Source organism: Xiphias gladius, chromosome 19 (assembly GCF_016859285.1).
Source record: "Xiphias gladius isolate SHS-SW01 ecotype Sanya breed wild chromosome 19, ASM1685928v1, whole genome shotgun sequence".
In the NCBI taxonomy this organism is placed as follows: domain Eukaryota; kingdom Metazoa; phylum Chordata; class Actinopteri; order Istiophoriformes; family Xiphiidae; genus Xiphias; species Xiphias gladius.
In genome coordinates this window covers 16941071-16953828 of record NC_053418.1, presented here as the reverse complement: position 1 = coordinate 16953828, position 12758 = coordinate 16941071, and positions in this window count along the sequence as shown.

Sequence of the window (12758 nt, the reverse complement as noted above, 5' to 3'; positions counted from 1 at the left end):
GAGTTGTGATTTCTTCTCCTCCTCCCTCCCCTTCCCCCTCCTCCGGTGACCCAGTGGACGTTCACCCTTCCTTTCACTGCCATCGTTATTAAAGTGATCTTCGTCTCCTTTGTGAGGTCGAAGGAGATGTGCCCTGCTAGTGGATCGCCACTTGAGAAAGTGCCCTTCTAATTCCAAAGGTTGAAACCGATGTTGAAATTCTTGATGGTCTGCTGGAACATCGTTGGAACCCGAGTTAAGGTAAAAAAAATAAAAAATAAATAATAATAAATAATTAAAAAAATAAAAACTTAGTCTTTTTAAAAAAAAATCTCAGTTTACAGAAAATACAAGTTTAACTGTAGTAAGATAGTCCATGTAAATATAAGGGTAATTAAATTGCAAAGATACTGCGCCTCAGACAGATTTCACAACAAACCCCCCCCCCCAAACAAACAGTTCCGTCAATGGACCGCGCATGCGCATAATATGCCGGCGAACCAGCCCTGATTAGAGGCGGAGTCAGGGCTCCATTTCCTGTACCTGCGGGGATTAGTTCGCTGCAGAGCACTGGTACAGTCAAAAAAAACAAGGTAATAAACTGTGAAATTTTAGAAGAAACAGAGCATCTGTAGTCTGTCACGTGTCTGGACATTTGACTGTCATTCCTGTCAGATCCCAAACTAAAATCCATTAAAACTATACAAGTTGTCTGCTGTTCGACATAGTTTAGGCCTACTCACTACTGCCTAATATCCAACACCAACATATTTTTTATTTGTACCCTCATGGGTGGAATGGCTGCACATGATCACTGTCAACATTTAGGTCTTGGTGGTCTTGGTTTAAGTCGACATGCTGGTGTAGGCAGTGAGCCCCCAAAGCAGCTCATGCTGGAGGCTTACTGAAACAGCCTCTCAAAGATTTTGCTCAAAAGATGTTCCTGCAGTAAAAGCAACAGGATTCTGTGTATCCGGTGTTGCATAATTCAAGTCTGTGAAGATGTTTCACCCACGTTGCTTTGTCCACATAATATGTATGTGTCCCCTGGGGTGAGCCAAGACAATGGACTCTCAATTGCTTTTGACAGAAATTAACTTGCATTGTGTCTTTGTGGTTTGAGAACCTCATTTTGTTTTTGTTTTTTTTTTTTTTTTTTTTTTAAAAAGGCCATTCCCCCAAATTACTAAAAAAAATTTTTTACCTCTACACCTCTGTAGGTATAGGTGTATTGTAGTTTTTGTTTTATTTGCCCAAGTTTTTAGATATCCATCTCTGAAATGTCTGCTTCCTCTGCATTACAGTACCTTCACAACGGCAATATCTTTGAGTGACAAAGTAATGTCCCTGTTACTGTGGATAATTCACATAACACCCTGTCTAGTCACGGGACTCTTTCAAAGGACTCTTTCTTTTATGGATAGTAGTTCCTGAACTGTACAGCTAGGTTTGAGGATTATGCCGAGCAACTGCGGACACGGTTTTTTGAAAGAGATGTTCTTTTCAGTGCTTCGGTGAGTACCTCAAACAAATTCACGTAGTATTGGCATTAAAGAATAAATCTCAGTGATGAAAAAAGTATGAAAATAGAATGCTATTGGTAAGTCTTGGTACTCCTGGGAGTCAGTGAGAAAATATGTTTCTTGTAAATGGTTGAACTGACCCTTTAACATCCTGAAATTGTCTAACCACTAGATGTCACTAAATACTTTACTGTAATGTTCACTGCATTGTACAGTATGAACCATGACTATACAGAACTTCCTGACAACATGTCATTACAAACCCAAATGTCATATTTCCTCAGGATGCAAATTAATCATTTCAGAACTACTCTTGGAATAAGCTGCACGGTGGCATTTTAAACATAATGTTGTGTTGTTATGCTTTAATAAAAAGTGGTTTAACTGCCCTTTGATAGGATAACTGTACACAATACAGCCATAAAATGCTGATAACAATCCATTAAAACTGACAGCACAAGGCATATAAAGACTCCCGTGCACAAGTTAACTTGATCACATATCTTTTAATACCTGCTGTCTTGTTCTGTTTGAGAAGGGAATAGACCTGCCAGCAGTCTCTGTTAGACATGTATGGAAGCCATGCATTGCTTAATATTACTATAAGTCGCCCTTTGGAAGCTGTCAAAGGACAGGATTTTGGTAATCACTAGACCCCACAGACAATTGCGGACAGTATGCGCTGTCAATAGATCCACAACAGCCTTGTTGAATTCCTACACTTATTGCAGGAATTCATCTTGAAATTTTCGGGAAACCAAACTTCCAGTGCAAAGTCTGTAAAATTCCCATCCCTTGTTTTATGGTTCAGCTTCTGTTTGCTAAGTGTTCGTGTGTGGGCCTATATCAAGTTAAATGACTGACTTCGTGATATTTAGATCAGAACCTTGAACCGCATTTTCAAACCGGAAGAGCTGAAAAGCAGAAATCGCTTCAGTCAACAAACTTTAATCATCTCTGTTATTAAAACTAACTCTCCATTAGCTGCACTTAGATTTAACATTCAGGCATATAAACAGTGGAAAGAATTTATTGTTGCAATGGTAATGGAGCCCCAAATAGCAACTTGTGCATAGTGGCATTCATGTTAAATCAAGGTCCCAGCTTTTGGGACCTTTTTAAGGATTACTCGTAAAACTCCTGGAACGTTTGGCTAATGTATAATCATATTTACATCTTTTTTCTCTAGCCGTCATTCACTTTTATACACCAAAAAGGGCAGAATAAGGAATAAGATCAATAACCAAATTGAAATAATACATTTTGATAATAATACTTTTGCCTTTTTACATCTTTATCTGTGCTGCTGCCAGATAAGAGATCTTTGACTGAAAATCTTGAGCTTACCGTTATTAAGTGACATGAATTCAACATGTCCTGTAGTGAATCTTTTTTGTGCTGAGGGAACATTGGTTTCTGGGAGATGATATGTTCGGGGAGCTCGGTTTTTGTTAAAGGGGGCTGATCTTTTGATGCAGATCTACATGTTGGTCATTAATGTGTGTGTGTGCGCATGTGTCTGTGTGTGTGTATGTGTGTGCATTTGTGTGTGTTTGTGTGTGTGTGTGTGTGTGTGTGTGTGTGTGTTTGTTTTGGGTGAGTGCACTCACAGTCCCGACCATTTGGAATAGGCTTTATATCAGCAATATCAGGTTTAGTTGTGCTCACGGCGACTTGACTTTTCCTGCCAACTTGGTAAACCAACCACACATGCATACACACATCCATCTCTCCATCCATCTCTTTTTCTCACAGATATCACATCACTTTGTTAACTGGATCATCCAGACGGCGCGAGTTGCTGTGTCCAGTACTGGTGGGGTTACATATAGAGGACAGCTTTATTTTTTTCTTGGCTCATTTCCTTTCTCCAACTTTAAGTTGTCTGACTTTATCCCAAATATACCTTACAGATTTGGAAACATGATATTTCCTCTGACGTTGTCCTTTCTGAATCTCTCTAACAGCCCTCATCAGCTCCCCATAATGAGGCAGCTGGAGTATGCAACATGTTTCCCTCATCATTGAAGTTTCTGTATACCTGTCTGTTTTTCATCGAGCTCAAATGCCAGGAAAACAGAGTAATAACTTGGAATTACTCTGATTTCCTAGCTTGATTTCACCTCCTTAATCACTCCTCAATCTTTGTGAAATGATTTCTAATTTGACAGTTTTATCCTGTTATAACCCTATTGTTTGTTGTACAGGAATAGACTAGACAGTGGCAGTTAGTCAGATCTAAATCCAAAGTGAAGTAAAAGAACCCAGAGGATAAGCCGCATTATTGATCTGTAGTTTCTACACACCGCCTCTCTCCTCTAGTTAATCCACAGGGTCAGCTCTAATGACATTGAGGAGCTCCTCTGGCAGTCGGCACTGCTGCAATTTGCAATTTAGATAGACGGAAAGGAGAAGAGGAGGAGGTGCGGGAGAGAGAAAATTAAGAGGGAAAGTAAAGGAGGGCTGAAAGGAGGGACAGGGAAAGATGATGGATAAAAGGAAAAGACAAAGAAGAGGTAGACAGCAGGAGGACGGGTGCACTGCAAGAAAATGGTTTTTGGGGAGGGAAAGAAAAGTAGAGAATAGAGTAGTTGGATTTGAATCACAGATAATGAGAATCTTAGCAAGAAGATAGACTCTGTTGGTTGAGTCGATACATTATGTCTCACACAATAAATACTATTTTGTAAATTTTTCTTAATGCATAAATTTGGAATTAACAGGTCGACATTTTGGGTAATATACTTATTTGCTTTCTTGCAGAGATAGATGAGAAAATCAATACCATTCTCATATCTGTACGATAAATATGAAGCCAGCGCCTGCAGCTAATTATCTCAGCTTAGCACAAAGACTGGAAGCTAGAAAACAAAATTAACTACAAAAACCAAAGTGTATAAAAAATTGTGGTTTTATGGGGGAAATATGTGCTGGACTATTTCTTGGCCAGGTGCACCACAACACATTGTTTTTACAGTAATCAAAAAACAAGATATGGCATGTCAACTAGGGAGCTTACATTCAGACAGAGTCAGGCTAGCTGTTTCGCCGGTTCCATTCTTTATGCTAAGCTAAGCTAACCAAATGCTGGCGGTTGCTTTTATTAACTATACACACATCAGACTGGTATTGATCTTCTCATCTAATTCTCGACAAGAAAGCGAATGGGCTTTAGTGTATTTCTCAAAATACTGAACTATTCCTTTAACCCAAATGTACGGATACCTTAATGTCTCACTGATGGATCTACAGTGTGTACTATAAAGTTAGAAAATAAGCGTCTCTTGAGTGCTACTCTAATTAAAATACTATAAATTTTGTGCTTATATATTTGAGTTTTCCAGTAGGAGGGGAAGGGGTTTACTATGTCAGATTTGTGCAGTTATGTACTTTTTGCCTTTTCTTTTTTTTTTTTTTTTTTTTTTTGCACCCGCCAAAAAATTCCTGTGGAAAAACAGGAAGCCGCAGAGGGAACGGTTGGCAACCCTAATCTTGTGTAGATCCTCTGATAGCTTTCTTCTTCACAAACAATGCTGGTCAGGGCTGAGGAGCCTCTGGAGGGGGTGTTGAAGGATCCGCTAACCAGGCAGAGCCAAGTTCTTTGTCAGCCTCTGACTGATCAAAACTCAGATGTTTAGTCACCTCAAAATGGTCATGCCTCCAAAATTTTTACATCCTCCATTTTTTATAGTATATTACGTGTAAAAATGTTTTCTCAGTTTCTCTTTCAAAAGCACAGGAGCAGAGGCTAAATGTCCAGTGTCTTGTAAGAACTCTAATTATCATGTATTGTGTGTGTGAGAGAAAGAGAGTCTGTCTGTCTGTCTCAATCCGTGTCTGTCTGTATGTTAATTCAGTAGCAGTCTGTCCAACCAATAACTGTTATATAGGAGTCAAACAACGGGAGAAGACCTGTTTGAGGTTTCCTGACAAGTTTACCACATGATGAAGTCAGAGTGAAAGAATCATATTTTAAAAGGGCATCACAGCTCGCTCACTCTGCGGTCAGACTTTAAAAGCTAATACTGCCACCATGATGTCATTACCACAGGGCCAATACTACAGCTAATGAGTCAGGAGCCGTGTGCAGTCTCAAAATGTAGCCTACAAATCAGTCTGTGTCTGTCTCTCTCCCTGTGGTTAACGCACAAACACGCCGACACACTAACACAAAATGGAGCTGCCAGCGCACATGCTATATTCATGTCTAAAGTTCATGTCTAAAGCAGGGCTCCATCTCGGAGTATGAGTTACCTCAGTAAAACAAAAGAGGTGCTTTGTTCCATCGTCAGGCTAATCCTCCCTCAGCAATTACCGTTCACCTTCCAAAGACCTCGGCGAGGAACAGAGCAACACTCTTTTAAAGCAGGCAGTGGAGCATGAAGACACAGGTGCTCTAGAGGCAAATCCAGACCCCACGCCTTATTCACCTGGCTATACTGTAAGCTTCAAACAAAATGTTATGATTCTGCACTTCTGTTGGTGTCTGCAGCGGGTATTTTGTCCATGTACGCAGATTTTGATTTTTGTGAAGAATAATTGATATTGTGAGACATGTCCCGTATTTGACAGTGACTGTTCAGCGTTTATGAAGCGAAAAGTAATGAATTGTATGACATGAAAGCAGAGAGAGAGAGATGTTGATGCACAGAGGGACATGCTGTGTTTTTTATGAGAAAAATGTTTCAAATTCCATGCTTTATGTATAACTCTCAGCTGTCACTTTCAATAATGCATCTTTCCCCCAAATATTATAACTGCCCACTTTTAGGCCAGACATAAGTAGAAGTGCGATCCTGTGTATGATACCCAACGATTCACCCGTGAAAGATGGGCCTTTCAATTAAATGTCATGTGAGCTTTTACAACATTTGTGAAATGAAGATTTGCTTTTCCTTTTGAATTTATTGGATCTCACAGAGGAGAGGACCTAATTGTGTTTTGAGTTTTTATCTTTAGTTTAACATGACAATCTTTTCCCTTGGCAGCAAAATTTCTTAGACCATACTTGCTCCTGCTGGCTGCATGGATCTGCATGTATGTGAGATGCCCACATACAACATGACACTAGCAGCACTGTAAGACAGTAGTTAGGCACAATAGTGTTTTGAGCTAAATGCTAATGTTATGCTCTAAAAATCACATCATAATCGTCACTCAAAGCATCACGAATGCAGAATTACCGAGTTGTCTGTCAAAGCTAGGACCAATATTTGCCTCGAGCTGTCCGCTGTTTCAAAACAAATCTTCCAGCCTACAACAGAGATCCTTGAAATAAAATCCAGTTCATCTCCCCCCTAAACTCCATCTTATGACTCAGTGAAGAAAGAGATGCCATCCCTTGAACCACTGAAGCCCAGACTTAACTTGTTCTCATTTCCTGTTGAAAGGGAATGCAGCTTGTATATTATGAGGCACTAAAACACCATAAAAGATAGGTTGTAATAAAAAATGAATATGCCCTTTCTTTTCAGGAAACTGCTTGTGATATATATTTTGTCCACTTGATGTATGTTTGGGACCCCTCCTGTCCCTCAACACACAGCCACTCATGCTGCAGTTGTTTACATCAGGGCCAATGGGAGGCTTCCAGGCGCAAAGGGTCTGACAGTCTATCAATGGAAGAGGGTAGTTAATATGGGCACACAACCTCTGTCCTGACCTTGATGCAGGACCATCCATCATCTAGGCTTAGAGGAGGGATGAGGCTGAGAGGTCTGTCCAGATGGAGGACACTTTAACCCAGGTTAGAGCCTCTACGGCCTAGTCAGTGTAAAGCCTCTGTCATGATTTTCCTGAGAGGCGAGAGGAGTGAGAATTAGAGTTAATATTGTCAACACTGCTGCTATGGTAGCATATAACCACATTAAACATACTAACACATTAATGTTGATGTAAAATACACTATCAAATTTAAACACGTCTCTGTTTATGGGTTTTAAGGGTAATTATGATAGTTTTGCATGCATATGACAAGATTAAAGCTACAGTATCAGCTTTGCCAAACTGGCCCAGCATAGATCTGAAAACAACTTGGAGACTTAAAAAAAAGCTGATACATGTTCTGCAAAAATGCATCAGAGCAAAACTGTCCGTGCAACACAAAGCTGTAAACTTAACTTTCACAGTTCCATATTAAAGTCCCTATGTGTAGGGTTTGAAAATGTCTGACTTTGGCGTTGCCCAGTGGTAGTATCAAAACAGACACTGTGGCAGGGAGCAATACATGCTGACATACAGGGACACTGACAATGAAAGGCTGAAAACAATGCAAACTGCAGGGTTTTTAATGGAATGCCATTTTTCTATAAACAAAAACTTATGCCATCAAAATTATTTGAAATGTGCTAACATCGCATAAAAATCCACACATATAGGCTTTAATATACAAATTCAGACAAAGTCTGAGGGCTGGGACAAGACAGATATGTGTGTCTTATTTCCACTTTCTGCCTCCCTGGTTGTCCTAAACCTGTCAAACAATGCCTTCTTCGATGACATGTTGAATGTCTGTCACAGTACTGTCAACCAATTGACAACTAAAGCAGCTCACCCCAGCTGACATTACATTGTAATATTAAAACTGATTTATAATAATAATAATATAATATTAAAACTTCGGGGCAGCACAACAAGACGTAAACACAACACTGACTCATTACCATATAAAATTGTTTTGGCATGTTTCCTGCTTACACATTGACACTCAACCGTACACTGGGCACTTAGCGTACAGTTGGATTTTTTAAAGCTTTTTCGCTTAAATGATGCTGATGAAATTGAGAGTGAGAGTGAACCAAAATGATAAAGTTGGAGGCCGGAAAACCAAAACAATGAGCTGAAAGATGTGGGAAAGGTCTGTATAGCTATGGGGAACTGCAGTGTCAAGTGATAATTCTGTGGCTTCGCCTCTACGAGCGCCAGCTGTTACATACACAAAGTCATTTGATCTATTTTTGATCTAAAAATATTGTTGATAAATGCTTTATTATAAAATATTTACTCTAAAATACTACCAAGATGTAACAAAAATAGACATTATATTACATGATAAAAGCAAATCATTGATATAAAAAAACCAGAAAAAAAGGAAATCCAGGAAATTTATACATCTCAAGTTATGATGGAACTGGCCCTTTAAGTGTCAGTGCAGCAAATAATAGAAAGTGCAGAATGTTTTGTAACGTCATTTTTATCCATCACCTCATACAATAAAAGCAAGTGTTTACCCAGCCTTGCTCATCCATGTGTGTGTGTGTGTGTGTGTGTGTGTGTGTGTGTGTGTGTGTGTGTGTGTGTGTGTGTATGTATGTATGTATGTATGTACCACCTAAAAATTGCCCGCAATACTGTCCGTCTGTCTGTTCTTGCACTTAAGCATGTTGTACTCTTCGGAGAGGTCTAGCTTGGGGTCATCTCAGTATTACAGATCTGAGAGTGTGCTTTTGCTGGAGGCATAAGAAGTGTTTTTTCTTTCACACACACACACACACACGCACGCACGCACGCACGCACGCAGTCGTGTCTCCATGACTTCAGAGGACATTACATTGATTTACATTAATTTCCTGGAGACTTAGTCTAACCTTAACCATAATTACTACTTGCCTAACCCTTACTCTAACCATAAAACATGTATTCAGCTAAAATGTAATGATTTACGATAAGGAGACTGGCTTTTTGTCCCCATAAGGAGGACAAGTCCCCATAATGTGACGGTGTAAAACAGATTTAGGTCCCCACAACATGAGTTATACCAGGACCACACACACACACACACACACACACACACACACACACACACACACACACACACACACACACACACACACACACAGGCACACAAACACTCATCCAATCCCCACTCTCCCATTTTGTTTTTTGGGTCGCATTCATCTGCAGCTTTATTACCCAGAGTCCTCTGCAACAGCCCAAAAGGTGCTTTGCTGCTGGAGTCTTCTGTTAGTCACATCAGCACCCAGTGCACGCTCAACCCAGCTCAGATCATCAGGAATTTCACCAATGGAAAACCTGCTCAGAATTCAGAAAAAGGCTGTGCATACATCTAATTGTGATGGAGTTTTCCACACCCGGCTCAATTGCACTTTTTCTCTGCTTAGTCCAAAGAATGAAATGCTGTTTCATCCAACCTGTGTAATCAAGCGAACGAATGAAATCTACATTACATGAGAAAAGTCCATTTTTCATTACCAAATGAGGATGGTAGGATTTTCTGCCCCTTCAGGTTATACTCCAATCATCATGACAAATTGTGACTATTTGAGTCCTCACTGCAATTATTTAGCAATGATTTCTATATGGCTATATGGTTTATATTTACATTTAAACCTGCCATTATTATTATTATGTCATATCCCATTTTATGTATAGTGCCCATCACTGTGTACAACTTAGTCATCAGAAGTGATACCATCTGAACAGTTTTTGAACATCTGTTGAGTAAAAATGCCAGAGGCCCTTTTAGTAATAAACCATTTAACAGCTGCCTAATTGCTGTATGAATCAGCATCATAGTCTGTAAAATGGTCTAACAAATGCAGGAAATGCACTTCTCTCTTATGCAGAAATTTAATCTCTTCTGTCTCTCTTTCTGTTTCTGTCTCTGTCTCCCTTTTTTATGTCTGCATCTTTTTTGCCAAATTAGAAACAAATAAGATTGTATCAGAGCCACATGCACAGAATATATTTTTTGAAGTTTTTGCTGAACGTCATAAACGTCTCTCTTCCTATTTTAAACTTTCAACACCACTGTAGACACTGTTACTGTGACTGTGTTTGTCGTTATTAAATATTTGTTGACATAGTTGACAAAAACCCCTTGAAACAGCGATCAGTAGACTAGCATTTGATAACCACTGAAAAGGCACATAGAGTACACACCATTGCATTATAATAAACGCCTTCTTGAATCGCAGTTCAAGTTAAACACATATTGGTTGGTTGATTCCCTGCAAAGAACTGACAGGGTATTTTGCAAACAGGCATTAATCCTTTGAGTCAACTAGCATCAGGACAGAAGAGTAGGCACAGCAGGGCTCATATTTTCAGGACCGCTTAACTTTAGATGTCTGTTAAATCAGCAAGACGTAGAGTGTATCTAGACATGCTTATTAGGATGTTTTCCTCTCTTGCTTTCCTGTTGCATCAGCTGTTGATAGCAAACATTTTTTCCTTGAATGCCAAGTTTATTTCCCTGCCTATCCTGGATTATCTGATGGCTGCAGTATATCCATGTTGATTCCTGTTAGATAAACTGTGAAATCAGTTTGTTAAGTTGCCTCTGTTTACACTGCCAATCAAATTACCCCCAGAGGCGAGTTGTGTGTATAGGCCATATTGGAAGTGCCATTGTGCTTATGAAAGCAATTTTTAAGTTGTTTTAGCCAGTTGTAGAGTGGGATTTGTAACTTTTTCCGCCGTTAACAAAACCCTCGGCTGGGACGCCCTCTTCATCAGCAGAGAGGAGGGGGAAGAGGGAACAGCAAATGTTGTTTGGAGCAGGCAGTTTCAAGACGCCCCTGGACCAGAGGAGACTGGAACCAAAGAGTTTTATTTCTTTTCTCCCATGTACTGTATTTGTGTGTGTTTGTGTTTACACGTGTCAGCCCACATGCACACATTTGTAACGTAGATGCAATTCCTCCTTGACTGTCTGTACTGCATGAGCATGTGATGTATCTGTGTTTGTGTTGTGTTTAAGTGTGTACATGTTTACAGTATGTGTCTGGCACAGTGCTGACAAGACTTTAAAGCAGCTAGTTCCAGTGTTTTTCAAGGAAGGGCATTTTCTGCAGGGTAACAGACATGGTTCATTTCACTGCAGGTCGAGTCGGTACGGCTGGTGAGGTGGTGTGAAGATATCACGGGGAAACTGTAGTTATATACTGTATGCTGTGTGCACCGGAATAACATTTACACTCAGAGGAGTGTTTCCCATATTTTGCACTGCATGCAGCTCAAAGGCAACAGCTGTTAATGGCTTGAAACTGCACTGATTTTATTGAGACTGAACATTTAAAGTGAAAATCATGGCATTTCACAGGCTGTCGTTATATATATATATTACTCCACTGTCCACTTTAAAGAACCATTGTTGAACAGTGATCTATGCTTAGTCTTGACACTAGCAATTATTTATCTGAAAACAAAAACACAGTGTGACAAGGTGTACTATTGTTCACGCTAAATTATTTACTGAGCCACAAGCTTTTGTAAACTTCAGCGCCAATTAATCTCAAGAACCTCTTTTGTGTGAGAGCTTAATCGCTTGCTAATTAGCGTCCTTGCTTACAGAGACTCTCAGTGGAAATATACGATTACATAGCCCATCGACAGGCTCAGTAAACAAAGGCTGTTTGCCAAAATGCCAAAGCAGTTGTTGGAAAGCTGGAGAGGGGCAAATCTATCATTTGTTTGTATGTGTGTGTATGCAGCCTACTGTAAGTGAAAGTCTGACACTGAGGGACAAAGCAAGTGAAATAAAGAGGGAAAACAAAGAAAGAGTGTGATTGCCGGGCCCATTTGGATTTCACACTGTACCTCACAGTGACTGCATGTTAACCTTAAGTGAACATGTAAGCTGGTTTTTAAGTGACAGTGCTGAGAGTCCATTTGCTAGGCAGCCTGGAATAGATGACCTCAGACAGATGGCTTAGTGCTGCAAAACTGAGAGGAAGGACGTGGTGGGTGGACTGAGAGACGGAAAGAAAGAGAGAAAGAAAGGAGAGAGGAACACAAAGAGATGGAGGAAGAGCGAGGAAGGGAGCCAACAGGCAACAGGATTGATGTTATCTGACCATATCTAACAGATGCAAGTATGTTGTTTTTACGAGATGACCAGTGGCTGAAAAATAACGAATTACTTCTATTTTAGTTGAGTATTTCCATTTTAATACTGCTTTATTCTAACACTCAACTACATTTCAGAGCAAAACGTACTTTTGGCTTGTCGCCCTTTCGAAAAAACTGTCTAGACTTGGCCCCTTACATTTTAGTTGACTATGAGTTTTTAGCAGTTCCATTAAACTTCTCAGACAGTTCCATTTAAATAAGTGATCAAGGCCAAAAGAGGTATAATGTTCCTTCATCTTTTCTTCTCTCCTCTCCCTTCAATCATCTCACTACCTCTCAGATTTATCTTATGACCCAACAATATTAACAATTTAATAATATAATATGTAATAATATAACACTCACAGGTGCCCTTTTTCTGCAAGAGTACTTTTACATTTGAAA